The sequence below is a fragment of the Pinus tabuliformis genome, chromosome 1_1 (genome assembly GCF_031772625.1).
Source record: "Pinus tabuliformis cultivar Carrire ecotype Pingquan chromosome 1_1, CPIR1, whole genome shotgun sequence".
NCBI lineage: Eukaryota > Viridiplantae > Streptophyta > Pinopsida > Pinales > Pinaceae > Pinus > Pinus tabuliformis.
Genome location: NC_142297.1, coordinates 235,714,992 through 235,736,096, shown reverse-complemented (window position 1 = coordinate 235,736,096; position 21,105 = coordinate 235,714,992). Strand labels below are relative to the sequence as shown.

General features: G+C 39.4%; 1 pseudogene; it reads right to left on the bottom strand.

Moving 5' to 3' along the window:
- Positions 1-338: 338 nt before the first annotated feature.
- LOC149212393 (alpha carbonic anhydrase 7-like) lies at positions 339-18,331 on the bottom strand (annotated as a pseudogene).
- Positions 18,332-21,105: the final 2,774 nt, after the last annotated feature.

Here is a 21,105-nt window from a genome sequence, read left to right as displayed (position 1 = left end):
TAAAAAAATACACTTCACTTATAAAGATAATACACTTACTTGGCGTTTAAAGATGAATGACCACTCAATAACCCAAGTTTCAAATATAATACTCTTCCACACGTCCTAAAAAGGACTTATCTTAAGACTTCATATTTATTTATAAATAATATGAAGATGATAATCTTAACAACCTCCCATATACCTAATCTATCTTATTTAATAAAACTAGTACATGTACTGTATATTAACTATACTTTGCCATGCTTTCTTAATTTAGGAAATTTTCTTAATTTAAGAAATAATTATGCTATATAATGCACAACATTATTCCTATAAAGGTACAACATTTTTCCAATTCAAGAAGAAATCCATTCTTGACTATAAATGCCAACAACTCTTCCATTTAAGGATTGGATAGGTCTAGCATTTTGATCATAACCCTGCAAAATACAATAAATTGAATATTAATTCACTTCAATTTATAGAATATATATATTTTTAATTAAACATCATAATATATTTATCTGAAATAACATAAATGCATAATTTTAAACTTACTCTTCTAAAACAATAAATATGTGTAAACATTAAGAAATCTGAGCTTTAGTGATAACGCAAACTATAATATTATACAGTTAATTGTATTTTGCCATAAATTAACAAGAAGTGAGTACCCAGTACTTACATCATGGTCAGTTGCTTGCAGGGCCCTCACTTGGTCTTCCGACACTGTCTTTATCTGCACATAGATTGGTCAAAATGTCTCAGGTCATAGGGTCGATACCCATGAACGCACATTTGTGTTTCGGCGATAACGAGAAGGGGGATCATAGAAATACCCCATCAATCACAGTCCAAATGACTCCCTTGGTGCAAGCAAGGGTGGTGAGAGATCCCATGTACCTATAATATCTACTGCCATCGAATTTTATGTCATTCGGATTCACCGGACCAAGGGGTTCCACTAGCGGTTCCATATGCGCAAAGACATGGATCGCATCCATTAACTGTTCGTTATACCCCCAATATAGTTATCACAATATAATCACTTCATAATTATATATATAGAGAGAGAGTGAAATGAGATTTCACAAATATACCTGCGATAGGAAAGGGTTAGATGGGCCATCCCTGTAAATGATCCCAATCACGGCAATTTCATTGTCCTCCGCTTGGTGCACCAGATGGATTTCTAGTGGATGCCTGTAATTTCAATGCAAAACTGTGAGCAACGCCTAAATAGCAGAGTATAATTTAGTGTAGAAAAGATGGAAAACAGGGTTTTGAGATTGTACTGCTCTCCATTTATGGTGTGCTCCGTCGGGTGGTGCCAATGGCATTGATATAGTGTAAAGCTTTTCCCTTATATCTCAAGACTACCGGTGCCTTCAGCCCAGTTCACCTGATGCAACACAGCCATAGGAGTAAGAGGGAATCGAACCCGAAACCTTTCTGCAGAAGCTTTAAAAAAAAGGTTGCATTACTCACCATGATGTCGTGACCCCTGTTCACAAGGATTGCATTTTCAGGGTAATAGTTTCTGTGGAGCGTGCCGAGGTCCGGAGATAATATGGTGTTGCTCTTCACCACATCGATGGGAGACTGCTCTGTCTCGTTCTTGCCAAAAGACAGGGAAGAAGAACAGTCCTTGCCAAAAGTCAGGGAAGAAGAACAGCAACAACACCGGGCAAGGAAAAAGCAGTAAAAATATATTTAAGAATGACATAAAAGAATGGGAAAAAGCAGTGAGGCAACTCAACTGATATTTGGAAAAAATAGTCACACTTCAAATCAATCATTGAAAGTGTCTCACCTGATCCAACAGAGCAAGGTAAAATTGTTGATGATTGTTGAGGCATAGGAAGGCCTATCGGCCTAAAAATGAATAATACATACTAAATAATATTAACCATGGCACAAAGGGTGAACATGTGGTTAAGTTATTTAAACTTTTATGGGGATTGGTTGCTTCACCAACCAACCAAGCCTACATTAATATTTTATCCTTGTCATTGTTATTTTTGTAACAAAAACAAATTTATTTGTATTGGAAATGACCCTAGTTGTATTGATCAACAATGTAATACAAGAGGATGTGCGGAGCTCTAAAAACCCTTGTAGCAGCTAGGGTTTTTCCCTAGCTGGTCGATCTATGCATAGATCGCGTGGAATTTTTTATAGATCTCTACTGCAATTCGATCAATGGAAAATATCAGTGATCCGACGAATAAGACAATTTCTTTTGCAAGAATGATTGTTGACCAAAATGGCTCTACTTCAATTTTGTATAGTTCCATGCTGAAATACGAATTTGGTCTTCTAGTAGTTCAAGAAGTTCCTTCCCTCAATGTTGATTTGGATGAGGAAGGTTTCAGCTGTGAGAATTTTTTTTCGGAGAAAGGTTTGGTCTCAGGTTAATGGGTTCTAGCTGTAATTGATTGATATGGACAAATGGATCTCTGAGACATGGAAGCCTCACTTGACGGATGATTTGAATATTTACCCTATGGATTGGGGTTTTTGTTGTTGTTGTTGTTGTTTTCGATAATATTGAGGACAAGACAAGAAGGCGATTTTTGAATGCAAGTTGTGGTTCTAGGGTAGTGTCGGTCTCTTCATGCAGTCATGGTCTCCCACCTTTGATTTAGTAACAACATCAATCTCCACAACTCTAGTTTGTGTAAGGCTTTCGAACCTTCCCTTACATCTTTGGAATCTCTCGTCGTTATCATCTACTGTGAATGCACTTGGAAAGTTTTATTTCCATAACCCAGAAACATTTTTTTTATAAGACTAGTTATGCTTGAATTTGAGTGGAGATGGACTTCAATAAGGGTTTTCCCACTAAGATTAGTCTAACGGCTCCAAATTATGTCTAGGTGTAATAACCCTAGTAAAAAATAGATGTAATAAAGTTAATAAAGGTAAAATAATAACCAAGGTCATGGGACACGTATTCCAAACTTAATGTTGGGAAAAGCATAGTGACGGGGATCACTTGTGATTAATTAATGGCTATGGAAATCAGCGAAGGTAATGGAAAAGGCTTCGGAAAGGGAAAGTGACATTTATTAGCATTTATTTATGAAGATAATGGAAAATAAGAGAAAAGGAAGGTGAAAGGTCACAAGTTGTATGTGAGGAGGAAATTGAAGGGAAATAAGGTAGAATGAAGAAAATAGAGGCTTTGATGATAAAAAAAATCTTTTGAGGATTAGTACCAACTTTTGTCAGTGTTAGCTTTTGTCAGTTCAGTCTTTGGCACTTTCATTTTATTCTCTCTCTCTCATACTCTTGGACACTTAGATTTTTCTTGGAGCACTCTTGGCGAAGTGTGGCATACTTGGGATATGGAGCAAGAAGGCAAAGGAAAATCAGGAAAGCATAAGAGGACAACAAGATCAATAGCTAAGACGGTTTTTTCTTGTAGGTACCGAGTTTCATGTATGATTTCTTTATTAGTTTTGGCATGCATGGCACATGCATTGGCATGGAGGATTGTTTAGATTGACAGTGGTTTTTCCTAGCCTTGCCATTTCTTGGAGAGCCATGGTGTTGTGGGTTTACCTTTGTTTTATGGCTGATGCTCTTGTTCCTTATGGTTGTGGGTTGAGTTATTAGTTCTTGGAAGCCTTGGCCGAACAAACGCTTTGGAAACCCTATAATAACCTGGGTTGAGTTACTCGTCTCGAAAGCCTTGGTTGGAAAAACACTCTAAAGCCCTTGGTGGGTTGATTTACTGGTCCTAAAAGCCCTAGTTGGAAAAACACTCTAGATCCTGGCAACAGTTGTGGGTTGAGTTATTAGTCCTAGAAACCTTGGTTGGAACAAATGCTTTAGGGCCGTGGACAACTTTGGTATAGATTGATCTGGTGATGGTTAGTGATGTCCGACCGTGAGGTGGAATCACTTGTTGAGGGTTGAGGTGGTTTGGCCTCTGGAACCCTTGGTTTGGTTTTTTCTGGTTTATTGCATGAGATCTCACATTCATGTTTGGAATATGGCATGGGGGTGATTGCCTGAAAGAAAGATTTGGTTCAGCCCAATCTATGGTCGGGTGGTACGTGGAAGTCCCTAACCTGATTGCATTTTGTGTATGTTAGTGAGATCTCTTTCCCTATTATATTTTATGGGTAAATGTACTTGTTATTATGTGAGCTTAACAATTGTTCTATCATCACTATTTTGTTAGATATATGATGGTTATAAGCATGGTCTATGACAAATTTGAGTTATGGCTCTCATTATGTTTTTTTTAGTAAATGAATGAACAATGAATGCATGACCTAATAGATGATATTGCAACTATTATGAGAGGGAATTAGACCTTCTTGACAAATATCAGATAAGTATGAAGTACCTATGCTTAGATGTGTTTATATGACTTGTAGATTACATGTTCATGATGTGTTTGATGGAATGTATGCCATGGCTAGGCCTAGTTAGATTAGGTCCTTGTTCAAGTTTTGTATTAGAGGCCTTATCATGTTGTTATTTATCCTTTCTGAGAGTTTCATCAAGTTTTAGGCAAAGGTCTGAGTCCTGGCCCTAAAAAAGTGGCTCAGAATGCAGGGTCGTTGGAATAGAACTGCCCGGAAAAATCTGCAGTCACATGGATGTAGGATTTTGCATGCGACTGGAGGGTTTCAGCCGAATGGAGGGCTTTTCATCAGTTTGACCAGGGCTCTAGTTCAGTCAAACAACAATTTGTCTCAGGGGTAGGATACCTATAAGGGTTGGTTGGCTCCTGAAGGTTCTGTAGCGTATAAGGAAGGTCATAATGGTCTTTCCTTGTTAGTTCCACTTCCTTAACTTTACTTGGGGAGTTGAATCATATTATAGTAACTCTTTGTCACTTGTTTACCCCGGTGGACTAGCTAGCTTGGGTAACTGCGGGACAAGGGTGTTACATGGTGGTATCAGAGCATAATTATGTTTTCCTTGGGTGATGTCTGGTTTCCTTTTCTCTTTGGATGAATGTGTTTTCATGTGTACATGTCAGTTACATATATGTTCATTATGCTTGTGGTCTATGTGTTTATTATGTATGTGTGGTAAGGGACATTGTTGTCGTCATATTGTCATGCAGAAGTTGATGAGGTTGTTTTTTGGATGTGTTCACTATGAATGCATGATAGTGTTTATATGTATTGTTTATGCATGCGTGTCGTCAATATGTTTGTTATGCATTGTACCTTGTCAGTGTTATAATTATGAAATTATGCATGGTAACGGGGATAATGATTAACATCATGTTTATATATCGTTGGGATTATGATTATACATGTATTGGGTTAATCTAGTTGATCTTGCAAACAAGTTATCCTCCCCTGAACTATATTGAGGTATGTTGGTTATGTTTACGTTTTGGTTTAGTTGACATGATATAACTACAAGAAGAGAAGATCAAAGATGACTAGCAATATGGTAAACTACAATTCACTAGATTCTCCTTATAGATAAGATGAGAAGTATGGTGATGAGTACTCCCCTTACATAGGAAACACTATGAGAAATTTGAAGGAAGAAATAAGAAGTTGCAAAGAAGATAATGACTGAATAACTCAATCACAAGAGGGACTTTCTAGGGCACATGAGAAGCAAGCAAAAGTTAATGCAGTCATTGTTCAAAGTTTGTCATACTTGAAGAGACATGTACTGCTTAGAATCAGTCATGAGCAGGAGAATACGGCTAACAAAGTGTATGGTAGCAGGTCACATGGTGGACATAGGTTGGATAGAGATGATACAGTCAGACATGGAAGATTATTCGATACAACTAATAGGCGAGGCAGTGAACATGGGCTTTACTCTAGTTCTGGTTCAGACAGGTACCATGGTCATCATCACTGTCATCCTTACAGGAGGGATGACAAGGGATATTTGTCGGATGAGTTCAAGAAAGCCAATCCACATACATTTGATGGATAAATGAAGAAGTTACAGGATGCAGAAGCATGGTTACTTTGGATGAATAAGTTATTTTGGTTGCATGACTACTCAGAAAACATGAAAGCCATAATAGCTACGTTAAGTCTTAAAGGTAAAGAAGACATTTGGTGGGAAGATGTAAAGAATTCAGAGGTATTCATGAAGAGAAGTTGACTTGGAGTGAGTTCGAGATACTTTTAAGAAAGAACTATCTCTCTAAGAGATACTATAATGACAGGGCAAAGGAATTCTATGAGCTAAAATCAGATCTATGACCGTTGAGGAGTACACTAGCAGATTCTTTGAGTTATTGAGGTATGTGCCTTATTTGAAGGAGGAGAAAGAGAATATTCACAGATTCATCAGCAGGTTGTCGGTAGCATTCAAAGACAGGATTGATTTTGATGAGCCTAGATGATTAGAGGAAGCCATCATGAAGATAAAGCATTTTTATGAGCAATCAAAATGCAGATATGAGACTAATTAGGATTGGAAAGGTAATGCAAAGAATAAAGGAAAATGGGATAAGAAGTGAATAAGACCCTAGGACAAAGGAAACAAAGAGAATGCAACACTACCTAACAAGTTCAATGCATCTGACAAAGATAGGGATTTCAATATGAGGAGTTGAACAAGGGTGCAAGCTGGAAGCCTTTATAATGTTGGACTTGTGGCAAGGATCATCGTTAGAGAGATTGTCCACAACATCAGTGTGGCAGACCGCAGATTTACAATGCTCAGGAAGGGCAGGCAGTTGCGTATGTTGAACAAAGTGTTCCTTGGATTTATGCAGCGTTGGATAACAGAAAGGTAGATCACTAGGCATCTATTATTGAGATGGACAGTAAGCTTCGTGATCAAGTTGTTTCTATTTTGATTTACACTGGATCTAATTATAGTTATGTTTATCCTGACTTGGTGGATAAGTGTGGTTTGAGTAAGGAAGTGCACACAAAGTCTTGGTTAGTGCAGTTGGCTACAAAGACAAAGAAAAGAGTTCATCATTAGGTAAGAGTTTGTGCATTTTCTCTGAATGGTATGCCTACATGAGCGCATTTGAATGTACTTCCATTTGGATCATATAGTATGCTTTTGGGTATGGATTTGTTATATATTCACATGAACAAGGTGGATTGTTATGACAAGGCTATTGAGTATTTGGATGACAATGGGAACAAATAATCTTGCAAGGTAAGAAGAAGGTAACGCCAGTCAAAATGGTTACAACTATGCATACAAAGCGCAGTCGTAGGAAAGGGTGTGTGTTCTTTGCGGTGGATATTTCCAATGATGAAGGTAAGGAAGTTGAGGATGCGGGTGTCTTGAAGAAGTATATAGTCTTACAACAGTTCGAGGATATGCTTCTGATAGAGATTTTAGAGTTACCACCTCACAGGGAAGTGGAATTTTCTATTTAGTTGATACCAGGGGCAACACCAACATCAAAGGCACCATACAGGATGAGCACACCAAAGCTAGTGGACTTGAAGTTGCAGTTGAAGGAAATGCTTGAAAAGGGGTAAATCAGGCCAATTGTTTCACCGTGGGTTGCGTCGATACTGTTTGTGAAGAAAAAGGATGGTACTCTCAGGTTGTGCATCGATTATAGGAAGTTGAAGAAGGTGACCATCAAGAACAGGTATTTGTTGTCGATGATTGATGACTTGCTTGACTAGTTGAAGGGAGAAACAATGTTCTTGAAGATTAACTTGAGATCAGTATATCATCAAGTATGCATTAAAGAAGAGGACATCTACAAGAATGATTTGACTAATGCTCCAACTACTTTTATGTGATTGATGAATAGTGTGTTGTGTCCTTATCTGGACAAGTTTGTGATTGTATTCATTGATGATATATTGGTATATTCTAAGAATTAGGAAGAGCATACTGAACATCTAGAAACAATATTGAGATTGCTAAGAGAGCATCAGTTGTAGGCCAAGCTTATCAAATGCAATTCCTTCCAGACAAAGGTACATTACTTGGGGTATGTGGTCTCCAAGGAACGCATAGCAGTGGAACTGGAAAAGATAAAAGTTATCATGGAATGGGAAGGTCCTAAGAATGTGTACGAGGTAAGGTCATTTATGGGGTTGGCAGGCTATTATAGGAGATTCATCAGGAACTTCTCCTAGATTTCTTATCTTATTACATCGTTGTAAAGGAAAGGTAATAAATTTGAATGGATAGAGGAATGTGCAGCAAGTTTTGAGAAGCTGAAGCAGTTCTTGACATATGCTTAAGTTCTAAAGATTGTAGATCTGGACAAAGAGTTTGTGGTCTGTACAGATGTCTGCAAGAGAGGACTTGGTGGAGTCTTAATCCACGAAGGACGGGTAGTGTGTTATGAATCAAGGAAACTGAATGAGCACGAGCATAACTATGTGACACATGACCTTGAGTTGGCAGTGATCGTTCATGCATTGAACATGTGGAGACACTATCTTCTTGGAAGGAGATTTGTATTGATGGGTGATCATAGTGGATTGAGGTACTTATTTGACCAACTGAGCATGGATGCCAGACAATATAGATGGTTGGCCATGATTAGTGATTTTGACATTGAGATCTTGTGCATTAACGGTAAAGAGAACAAGGTTGCAAATGCACTTAGCAGAAGAGTACAGGTAAATTGCGTTGCAGCTATGAGTTCATATGGGACAGATCTACAGGACCATATCTTACAGGCAGATCAATGGGATGATAGGTATAAGGAGCTTATGCATAGGTTACAACAGGATACAAGTGATCAGGATGTGGATTATCATCTCACAATAGATGGTTTGGTCAGATTTAGGGACAGGATCTATGTGTTGGACAAAAGTGAGCTCAAGAATCTTATCTTGAGAAAGTTTCATGCTAAGTCGTATTCAAGTCACCCAAGATATGAGAAAACATTTACATTAGTGAAGAAGTTATATTATTGGTCAAATCTAAGGAAAAAAGTGGCAGATTTTGTGGCTAGGTGCTTGGATTGTCAACTGGTAAAAGCAAAGTTTAAGAATCTAGGTGGCTTACTACAACCAATTTCGATTTTAGAATGGAAATGGAAGGTTATTTCCATGGATTTCATTATAGGTTTGTTGAGGACAACTAGACAACATGACTCTATTATGGTTGCTTTTAACATGTTTACTAAGGTAGCATGCTTCATTTTGGTGAAGTCTACGTATTCAACTAATGATGTAGCATAGGCCTTCATGAGAGACATAGTGAGGTTGCATGGTGTTCCGAAGAAGAGTGTGTCAGACAAGGATGCTAAGTTCACTTCTAGGTTCAAGAAATAGTTATTTGCAGGTTTTGGTACAGAGTTGGCCTTTAGCACAGCTTATCATCTGCAGACAGATGGCCACATAGAGAGGCTCAATAAGATTTTGGAGGACATGCTAAGAATGTACATCATGCATCAACAGTGAAAGTGGGAAGATTATCTTCCACTGGTTGAGTTCGCTTACAACAACGGATATCAGGAGTCTTTGAGGATGAGTCAGTTTGAGGCACTCTATGGGCAGATTTATAATGCTCCTATCAGTTGGAGTGATCCAATTAACAGGGTATTGATTGGACCATGATTTTTGGAAGAGATGGAACAGGAAATGCAAGTTATCAAGAATAATTTAAAGGTAGCACATGATAGACAGAAGAGCTATGTTGATCAACACAGGGTGTTTAAGGAGTTTTAGGTTGGGGAACAAGTGCACTTGCGCATCAAGCCTAATAAGAGCTCCTTGAGGATTGGATCATGTGCCAAGTTGGCACCTCAGTATTGTGGACCTTCCAAGATTCTTGAGAGGATTGGACCAGTAGCCTATTGACTTGCACTGCCTTCAACAGTGAAAGTCCATGATGTTTTCCACATTTCATTACTTAAGAAGTATGTTAAAGATGTTGATCATGTGATTGATTGGTATGTATTGCAGGTGGAGCCATAAGGAGAATTCTAGCCGGAACCTCAATGCATTTTGTAGAGAAAGATGCTCATGCTTTGGAATCGAGCAATCGAGCAGGTTAAAGTGTAGTGGAAGCACTTTGGGCCCGATGAAGCTACATGGGAGATGGCTAATTAGATGTGGGCTATGTATCCTTCATTGTTTTCCAGTTAAGGCAAGCAATTTTGGTATATGTATATATGTATATGGATGTAAATATCGCCACAAGTTATGTTATAAAGCTCTAATAAGTGATATGGTTGTCATGATGTTGTGTTTGTCATGTTGGTTATGTTAGTTTGCTTTCAACAGGTTGTTCATTGTAAATACTACAATGAGCTAAGTTATTAAGCTCCATGCAAAATATGTTTTGATTTTTAGCGGTCTTGTTGGATGCAGGTGTCATTGAACACCGAGGACGGTGTTCCCCCAAGAGGGAGGGTTTTGTAACAACCTTGGTCAAAAATCCATGTGATAAAGTTAATAAAGGCAAAATAATAACTAAGATCATGGGACATGTATTCCAAGCTAAATCTTGGGCAAAACATAGTGATGTGGATCACTTGTGATTAATTAATGGCTATGGAAATTGGCAAAGGCTTTGGAGAGGCAAAGTGACATTTATTTATGAAAATAATGAAAAATAGGAGAAAAGGAAGATGAAAAGTCACAGGTTGCATGTGAGGGGGAAATTTAAGGAAAATAATGGAAATGAAGAAAATAGAGACCTCAATGATAAAAAGGCTTATGAGGATCAGTACACAACTTTGGTCAGTGTTAGCTTTTGTTAGTTCAGTCTTTGGCATTCTCATTATATTCTCTCTCTCTCATACTCTTGGACACTTAGAGTTTTCTTGGAGCACTCTTGGTGGAGTGTGGCATACTTGGGATCTGGAGCAAGAAGGAAAGTTTAAGAGGACAACAAGATCAAAAACTACAACGAGTTTTGCTTGCAGGTATCGAGTTGCATGTATGCTTTCCTTGCTCTTTTTGGCATGCATGGCACATGCATGTGGTTTCTTGGTTGTGATCTATCATTGGCATGGAGGATTGTCTAGATTGACAGTGGTTTTGCCTAGCCTTTTCATTTCCTAGATAGCCATGGCGTTGTGCATTTACCTTTTTTTTTTGGTTGGTGCTCATGTTCCTTATGGCTATGGGTTGAGTTACTAGTTCATGGAAGCCTTGGCTGGACAAACGATCTAGAAGCCCTATAACAACTTGGGTTGAGTTACTAATCCTAGAAGCCTTGGTTGGAAAAATGCTCTGGAGCCCTTGGTGGGTTGAGTTACACTCTGGAGCCCAACAACAATTGTGGGTTGAGTTACTAGTCCTGGAAGCCTTGGTTGGAAAAAACACTCTAGAGCCCTGGACAACTTGGTTAGAGACTAACCTGGTGATGGTTAGTAATGTTCGACCATGAGGTGGAATCACTTGTTGAGGGTCGAGGTGGTTTGGCCTCTGGAAGTCCTGGTTTGGTTTTGTATGGTTTATTCCATGAGATCCCACACTCATGCTTGGAATATGGCATAGGGGTGATTGGATGAAAGAAAGATTTGGTTCAACCCAATCTATGGTCGGGTGGTACGTGGAAGTCTCTGACCTGGTTATATTTTGTATATATTAATGAGAGTTCTTTCCCTCTAGTATTTTATGGGTAAATATACTTGTTATTATGTGATCTTAATAGTTGTTCTATCATTGCTATTTTGTTGGTTATAAGCATGGTTTATGATAGACTGGAGTTATGTATCTCATTATGTTTTGTTTATTAAATAAATGCATGACCTAATAGATTATATTGTATCTATTACGAGAGGGCATCAAAATTTCTTGACAAATCTCAGTTAAGTATGAAGTCCTTGTGCTTATATGTGTTTATATGACCTGTAGATTACATGTTCATGATGTGTTTGAAGAAATGTTTGTCATGGCTAAGCCTTGTCAGGTCAGGTCCTTGTTCAAGTTTTGCATTAGAGGCCTTATCATATTTTCATTTGTCCTTTCTGAGAGCTTCATCAAGTTTTGGGTAGAGGCCTGAGTCCTGACCCTTAAAAAGTGGCTCATAATTCGGGGTCGTTGGCACAGAACTGCCTGGAAAACTCTATAGTCGCATGGATGCAATCTTGTGCATACGATTAGAGGGTTTCAACCACATGGAGGGCTTTACATTAGTTCGATTGGGGCTCTAGTTTAGTCAAACAACAAGTTGTCTCAGGGGTTGGACACCTACAAGGGTTGGTTGGATCCTGAAGGTTCTGTAGCATCTGAGGAAGTTCAAAATGGTCTTTTCTTGTCGGCTCCACTTCCTTAAATGTGCTAGGGGAGTTAAATCATATTATAGTAACTCTTCGTCACGTGTTTACCCCGGTGGACCGGTTAGCTTGGGTAAATGTGGGAGGAGGGTGTTACACTGTGTTCAAAACCTCGATTATGAGAATATTTCATTCCAATGTAGAGCGTGCTATGAAATGGGGAACATAACTAAAAATTTCTCCAAGAGCTAAAACAACAAAGATCTGAAAAATAACCAAAGGCCCAAATGGTCGGAAGGATCTTAGGGCAATCATTATACGATATATAATTAAGAAGAGCCTCGGGATAAGAAAGAACTAGAAGATAAACAATAAGTTGTTACTACTAAATAAAATGCATCAAAGGAACAAAGGTCAATCAGGAAAAAACAAATGCTTGTAAGGATCCTCTGAACTCAACGAAAGTGGAACAACAATAAACCCTTGTGGAAAATGTATACCCTTAAGAAGTCGAAATTTTGAAATAAAACCCATAAATGTCCTCTGTGTCTGGGTTTTATTTCAAAATTCCAAGAACAATGCTCAATCTGATTGTTGAGGCCAATGAATGCAGATCTACCTGCTGTAGCTTGGTTAAGGCAAAGGATGAAGTGAATAGGGTCCTCCATTGAGACTAAGATTTCCTTAAGGCAGCAGACAAGCTTTATTTGCTAGAGAGTCTGCTTGCTTGTTTAAATCCCACAAAATGTGGTAAGAGTCAACTCTGTCAAAATCTTTCAAAGTGTTTCGGATTCGCTGCAGAGTTTTGTTTAATGCAGGATTACAAAAATGATCTTTGGAGTTTAAAAGCTTAATCAGAAGCTCTGAGTCTTCGAAAATTTGTATTATTTTATAACCTAGCTCCTTCGCAATCTGACAAGCTTTTAGGAGTCTGTAATTCTCTGCTTGATTGTTCGAGTTAGTGCCTAGTCCCCAACTAAAGTCGGTTTCACTCGATCTATCCAGGGAAAGAATCAAACCCCCTACACCTGCAGTTCTTGGGTTCCCCTTAGACTCTCCATCAAATAAGATTGTGGCTTTTGAGGTCCCCTACCACCACGTGTGAAAGTCACCTTCAGTGAGTCGCAAGCGCCAAGAAGGAGCATTCAACAGTTTGCTAACTGAATCGTTCCTCTCTCCTATCAAGAAGGATCCCAGCCACGCAGAAGCTTCTGAAGGTAAAGAGGAGACGGGAGCTAATTTACCTGCAATTTCCAGCAAGAGGGCTTTCACTTTGGCCACCACTACCACTGAATTCGGAACCCTGTTGTTGAAAACACAATCGTTTCTAGCCAAGCACACTTTCCACCAAATCCATTTTGGAATAGCTTGCCAGATGTTGTTCCAAACTACGTTTTTAGCTTTTTTCTCTAGATTTTGGTTTGTCTAGGAGATGTAAAGAGAAACGACAGATGTCTGGGAGGGGGAGGGAGCACTAAGACCGTGAAGGACCAAATTCCAGACTGCTTGTGTGAAATCGTAGTCAACCAGTAAATGATCAGAGGTTTTAGCAGCAGAGTTGCATAAGCAGCATCTAAAGGGGCCGTGGAACCCTCTTTTGTTCATATTTTCACCTGTTAGTGCCTTTCTATGCATGAGTAACCATGTGAAGAAATTCACCTTTGGTAGGCTAAAGGGGGACCAAACTGATTTCCAGAGCTTCGATGTCAGTGAAGGGGCATGAGTAGATTGTAAAGAGGAGAAACCTTGAGTTGTTGTGTAAATTCCTATTCTTCCCCACCCCCATTTGTCCTTGGATGAGCGGTGGACAGGGGCGAGGCCAAAGAGAGCTATATACAACAAGTTTTTTTGAGCGTGAAGAGGTTCTCGGACCCCTAGAAAAGTCCATCCTGCCCAATTCCCTTTGTTGTCCCAAGAACAAATGTCTACAAGCCGGAGGAGACCTTTGTTCACTAACCAGATCTTTAAATCATTGTAGGAATTTAGGGAGGCCAAAGGGCATTCCCTTGAATAGTATCCTCCCATAGTAAGGTTCTCAGACCATTGCCCAGGATTCTGTATAAATGTTGTTGTAAGTGATCAATGCATCTTCTGCTTAAATTCAAAATTGATGTTCCTATTGGAGTAGATGTTGTTGTAAGGTTTCTCAAGGAGCCTCCCTTTAGGTATTTCATCTAGAGGATCTTGCTGAAAAGATGTTTTTGGTCTGCATACAACTGCCATATGATTTTTCCACCAAGAGCCAAATTTGCCAGCCCTGGATCTCGAATTTGTAACCCACCTTCTTGGAGTGGTCTTTTAAGGATATCCCATCTTACCATATGTAACTTGCTCTGGTTTCTCTTACCCCCATTCCACAGAAAATCTCGAAGGAGCTTGGAGATCTATTCCATGATAGAGTTGGGTGCTAGCAGGAGGGAAGACTGGTAGATGGGGAGGGCGAAGAGGACTGCCTTTATCAAAACTAGCTTCCCAACCTTTGTTAGCCATTGGCCTCCCAATATGCTATTTTTGCTTTCATCTTGCTAATTACTTTGATCCAGAGGGAGGGAGGGTTTGGTCCCAAGGTTAAGGGAAGGCCTAGGTATTTGATATTTTCCCATTTGTCATACCCAAGGAATCCCAAGGAGCAAGTGATTCGAAGGATAGTTGGATGATCTACATTCCAACCATAGACAACACTTTTTCTTTTGTTGATCAAGGCTCCTGTAATTAAGCAGAAGTGTTGAAGAATTTCATTGAAAGCCCTTGCTATCTTAATCGAGGCCCCTCCCAAGAGGAGAGAGTCATCCGTAAAGAGGGCATGATTTATAGGATCCACACCTCTTGCTGCCTTAATGCCTGGGATAGAGCCTACTTCCCTTTCAACTGTTAGCTTTCTGCTTAGGGATTCTGCCAACAAGATATAAAGAAAGGGTGACAATGGGCACCCTTGGCGGAGCCCTCTTGTAGCTTGGAAGAAATCAGCAGGTCTGCCATTGACCAGGGGCGCTATCCAAGGTCTATATGTGTAGGATTTTATCAAGTTGACAAACTCAACACTAAAACCAAAAGAGAGAAGGATTTTATAGAGGAATGAGATTTTAACCCGATCAAAAGCATTTAACATAACCAACTTGATGAGCATGCCTTTTTCCTACCGAATGTGGCTAGAGTGGAGGGCTTCTTGCACTTGGATCATATTGTCTATGAGGTGCCTTCCATTGACAAAACCGCCCTAAAGAGGGGAGATTAGATTCCCTAACAGATGGATTGGCTAAGAGTTTGGAGAGAATCTTGTATGAGGCATTGCAGAGTGAGATAGGTCGGAACCTGTTGAAAGTCTCTGGGTTAACTTCTTTCAAGATTAAAGCAAGGAAGGTGGAGTTGGTGCACCCTCCCACTTTGGCTTTCTTTTGGAAGGCTTTTATCATTCAGAGGAGATCGAGTTTTATTACATTCTAGCAAGCTCTATAAAAATGGATGGTGAAGCCATCCGGCCCAGGGGCTTTATCTGGCTCCATTGACCATATGACTTCCACTATCTCTTTTTCAGTAAAAGGCTTCAATAACCCAACGTTTAAATCTGCAGTGACAAGTGAAGGGATGTTTGACAAAAAGTCAGCAGCCAGATCATCATCAGAAGAACCATCCTCCTGAAATAGTTGTTGAAAATGAGATGTGGTGGCCTATTTTAAAAGAGGTTGTCCTTTGATGACTTCCCCCTCCCTGGTGGATATTTTCGAGATGTGATTCTGAGAGAGACGAGCTCTGCATTGTCTGTGAAAGAATGATGTGTTTCTATCTCCAGCTTGCAGCCAGAGGTTGCGAGACTTGAGGCACTAGTACTCATCTTCGTGGTGAAAGGAGAGAAAAGAGTTGAACTGGGCATTTTGTTCAATGAGCAGCTGAGCTTTGGTGGTTTCAGTTTCTTCCATGCCTAGTTGAATCTCGGCTAAAGCCTGCACAATCTTTTGTCTATTGCTCGTTGGAGTGGAGAGGGTTTTTTTTTTTGCCCAAGTTTTTAAGGCATACTTAGTGTACTTAAGTTTCTGCTCCCACACAAAGCTGGGGGATCCTTCAACTGGTTGTGACCAAGCTTGAGCCACTATGTCCATAAAGCCCTCTCTTGCTACCCAAAGAGGACTGAATCTAAAGGGAATAGGGCCTAAGTCTTCCTCTTTTTCTAGCAGCAGCGAGATGGGGTTATGGTCAGATGTTATCTTGGGCAAAATTTTTGAAGAGATTAAATGCTTCCCCTCCATCAAAGAACTTTGAACTAGAAACCGGTCTAGACGAGCAGTAATGTTGGCATTACCAACTCTATTGTTGGTCCACGTATAACGACCTTTCTTAGGTTTGAGGTCGAGGAAGTCCCAAGCAAGAACCAAAGACTCCACCGAGACATGCAAGGGATCTTTACTCCAAACTCCACCTTTTTTTCTCTTTCGGATCTAAAGTGATGTTAAGACCCCCCACTAGTATGATGTTTGGGGGAGTGTAGATTTCTAGGAAGTTTGAGAGAGAATTCCAGCAGTCCTTCTTTTCCAGGAAATTAACAGGGACATAAAGATTGAAGAGAGCCAAAGAAATCTTACTTGGAAGATGTTGAAGTTCTGTATATATCCAGTGTTGGGTTGCGAAGGAGATTTTCAGCTGAAACATATCCTCTGACCATAAGGTTGCAAGACCCCCTAAAGGCACTGACCATTTTTCCTGAGTTCTTATTCCACTTGATTCAACTTAAGGATAGAATAACATCCTCTTCTATCTTTGTCTCTTGGAGCAAGAGGATATCTGAGGGTTCCATTCTTGATAGATCTTTTACTGCTTCAGCTTTCAATGGGTTCCCCAAACCCCTGCAATTCCAAGAGACAATCTGCATTATTTACTAGGGAAGGAAGGAGTAGGCCCTCCCTTTGTGGGTCGAGCCCTTGTGTTTCTGCCTAATGACATTTCGATTGTGGACTGACTACCCTGCATCTTTAATCTCTCTGCCTCTTCTTCTCTGATCTCCTTACGAGACTTCCTTCCTGCCTTTTTGGTGGATCGCTCAAAAGAGTCTTCTTCAGAAGAACCAGGGTTGTCTATCAGCTTTTTCTTTTTGATCATTTCTGCATAAGAGAGTGGGGATATGGCGCCTGCTAGAGAGCCATGGGTTTCCCGTGGGGTTGTGTCTACACAAGGGATTTCTGAGGTGGCTACTCCAGTTTGTTCCTAAGATCTTGAGTTCATTTTTGCGTTTGTTATATATTCAATATACTGTTGCACATTTCCCTCTTCAAGTTATGGTTGGTTTTGATCTTCTGGAGGGTTTAGAACAGCAAAAGGATTTGTTTAAGTGGTGGCATTTGTTGTGGCTTGAACTTCAGGTAGTCTCTTCCAAGAAGAGGGTCCTCCAGTCTCTGCATTCCCTCCTTTCCCTTTCGCTATGTTGGTCTTCTTGGATGTGCCTGCTTTTCGGGCTTGTGACCACTGTTCGCCCCTCTCTTTTTCAGATTCTTCCTCAATTTTCTTCTTGTAGTTTCGAGTGAAATGGCCATAGCCGTGACAATGTCAGAACTTGAAGGGGAGTTGTTCATAATCAAGTTCTTGTATGTGAGACCAACCAGCGATGGTTAGCTTGATCGCCTCAAGCAACCCTATCTCCAAGTCGACTTCAACACATATTCTGGCACACGAATATTGTTCTCTCCTTTCAGCCCTTTCAACGTATTTTCCTAGTTTGTTCCCGATAGTTTCCATAGATTCTGGATTCTAGCAATGAAGATGGAGGTGGGGTAACGTTACCTAGCGAGGAATGACTAAAGGAATATATAGTGAAGGATCAAATTCCGACATCCATTTATTCAGATAAAACCCTTGGGGGCCCATGAAATATGGACTGTTTCGGAAAATAAGGTCTTGATCTTCTGTTGAATCGAAGACAAAAACGTAATAGCCTTTGCCTACCAGATGATCTCGAATTCCTTCAGAGATAAGGGGCCTCCAGTTTCGCTGGACCCATCCATCGATAGCTTTGGGAGAGGGCCAGAGGCCCGTAAATTGGCCAATGAGCCCACGTTCTGTTGGGTTCAGCGCAATCCGGCACGAGCGTTCCGCAGGCAATTCAACAGAGAAGATGGACTCGGCTTTCTTTACAAACTTCTGTTGATTCGTGTTTGCTTTCCTCTTGCCGCAGGAGGCTACCAGACATTTGAAGGCATCGATCTCAGGAGGGAGGGGAGGACAAGGGCCCCCTCTGGCACCCATGCGGGCAGAACTCAAATTTTTACCAGTTGGATCATTTTAGGGTTTTTTTTTAAATCTCTACCTATTTCTTAAATATATATATTACAAAGTCAAAAATAGGTAGGTTACAACTTGTCACAAAACGTTTTAGAGTATGGTTCCAAAAGATAACTAAATTGTCTATTTAAAAACTATAGATACTAGTTCCAACATGTATAAATTCTTACAATCCCCCACCCCCCAAAGAAGAAGAAGAAGAAGAAGAAAAAGAATAAGAAGCTACATTTTCAATACATTTAACAATTCCTCGAGAAAATTAGAAAGCTAGCTCGTAAAGGGTTCCTTTTGTCACATGATGATTCTTAACATAATTGTTGTCATTTTTATTTTTGTTTTTTTTCTCAGAGGAGTTACATGGTATTTTCCTACTGTTGTTTTTTCTAAAACCCTCTTCTTTTTAACCATTATCAATCCATAGGTGGGTTCCTTATCACTTATAGGTTTAGGATTGTGATGGAGGTCCTCCTTGGCCCGTTTCAAAAATCACTCAATACCTTCAACCCTTGCTACCAAGGAACTCCATGTTTCCTCCATGGTTCATTGTTTAGCTACATGAGTGTTCATGAAATTGCACCACTCCTTATCCTTCACTCCCAAACTATGAAATGTTACTCTAGTCTCTATTACATGCGTGGAATTCTCCTCCACTTACACTAGAAAATGGTCCTCCCATCTATCATGTCAATTGTTCCATGTGACACCATAGCACAAGTATCTTACTTTTCCCTTGCCACCCCCTTTCACACACCCATATTTGGTGGCAATGGGCACACAACTCACACATAACACATGCATGATCACCATTGTGAGCCATGCCTAAAACCCATTGACTACTTTCCCTTGTGATTGATGATCATTGTAGCCAAAGAACCCCACATGAATGTTGGGGATGCAGATAGGGTGGTGGCAATAACTCCTTATTCATGTTTTTGCGCATGCACATCCACTTTTATAATTGGATCGTGATCATGAAAAAAACATTAACGTCAAGAGAGAGATGTGAGAATTCCATGCTCTTCTTTTACTAGAAGTTTCCTTTCTTCTTGGAGTGATTCTTCTTTTGCAAGACTATTGACCTCTTTATCCATATGTCAGAGGGCTTGAAAATATGAAATAGAGTCAATTTTTTCTATTAAATAATAAGTTATATGAATGATTCTTTTAATTCATTTGGGATGGGGAACAAATAGCTTGAGCATAATACAAACAACAATGGAGGAGTTTCTAATGATAGTGATGCATTTAGTTCCTCAATTTTGTTATATGTAGGACTTGTTGTGGTGCTAAGGATCTAGTCATGTTGTTCAAGGTGATCCCTAAACCCCAAGCAAAATCAAACTTCTTCTTTTCCTATTAGATCCGTGAGGAGGCCCCCTCAATTGCAACCACATTTTTGTCATTATAATTATTAGTACTTTTATTTATATGCATTATTATCTTGTTTATTTTTGTTAACATTATTAGTTTGTTGGTTTATTTGGTGTCAACCTAAGACTCATCACCATCTTCGACAAATATGTTATTTCTTGGACCATGCATATGTATTTTTAGAAGTTGTTGTTAGATTTTCTCTTAGATGTCAGAAAATCATCTTTTGTATTATAATTCTTAGGGACTTTATAACATCCAATGTTGAAATCCTTGATCATAAAATATACCATTTCAATGGGGTGTTGAGGAAGAGATATTGCTTGGACATTTTCAAGGTGGTAAATCAATCAAATATCAAATTGTTTACCATATTTCAAATGTACCATGAGGTGGTTTACACATTAATTTGGTATATAAAGAGAAAGTATTATGAAGCAGATTCTAGCAAGACAATAAAAGATCAATGAATAACAATCTAGTTCAATTATGATACCCTAGTGCATAAAGCATTGGATTAATAAACCTTCTTCAACCATCATGTAAAATCAAAAGAATGTGACTACTTACAACAAGTCAGGACACATGTTTGTTAGTGAAAATCATTGAATCATCTCTTGATTCCCTGAATTTTGAAAAAACCTCCATGTATGCAATGATGTGTCTAGCAGTTCCATTATTTATAAGCTAAGAATCTTCATCAAGGGAAGAATGTGGGGCAACAACATACACATGCTCCTAAATGTTTTATGTGATATTACTAGATTGTGTTGTGAGTTTCCATTGATTCTTAGCATAATGGTTGTACTTCCCATTGTGGTAGCATTTGACATTCTTCATTTACTACCCATTTTGTAGTTGTTGCTCCATGATCCTAACTTCTTCTACTTGGGTGCCTTTCCCTTATGTTTTTTCACATAAACTCTTAAAGAATCTCCTTTGCTAGCTCTTGCATTATTTAATCTCCCCCACCTTAGAAAGCAAGCCTTTGAAGTCGTCAAAGAAGATATTTTTCACGTCTCATATCTCCATGTGCACACTTTTGGTTGGATGGACCAAAGTTCTCAAAGGTTCTTCTTATGACGAGCTAATGATGATTGACATTACCATCATGTTGTCCTCAGTAGTCTCACCATTCCTTTCTATTGATTTCAAGTATTCTTCAACCTTTGGAGATGCATATCAATCAAATCCTTTAGGTTGGTATTTCCTATTATCTCGATGTGACAATTTTACCCTCCCCCAACTAAGCCACCTAGGTTAATCTTGAGTGACCTCAATTGAGACCTCTACTAGATGATTTGTTCATATTTGAAAGGTACATATAGATTGTCCAAGGCGTCTCAAGCATCCTTGAAAGTCCCATG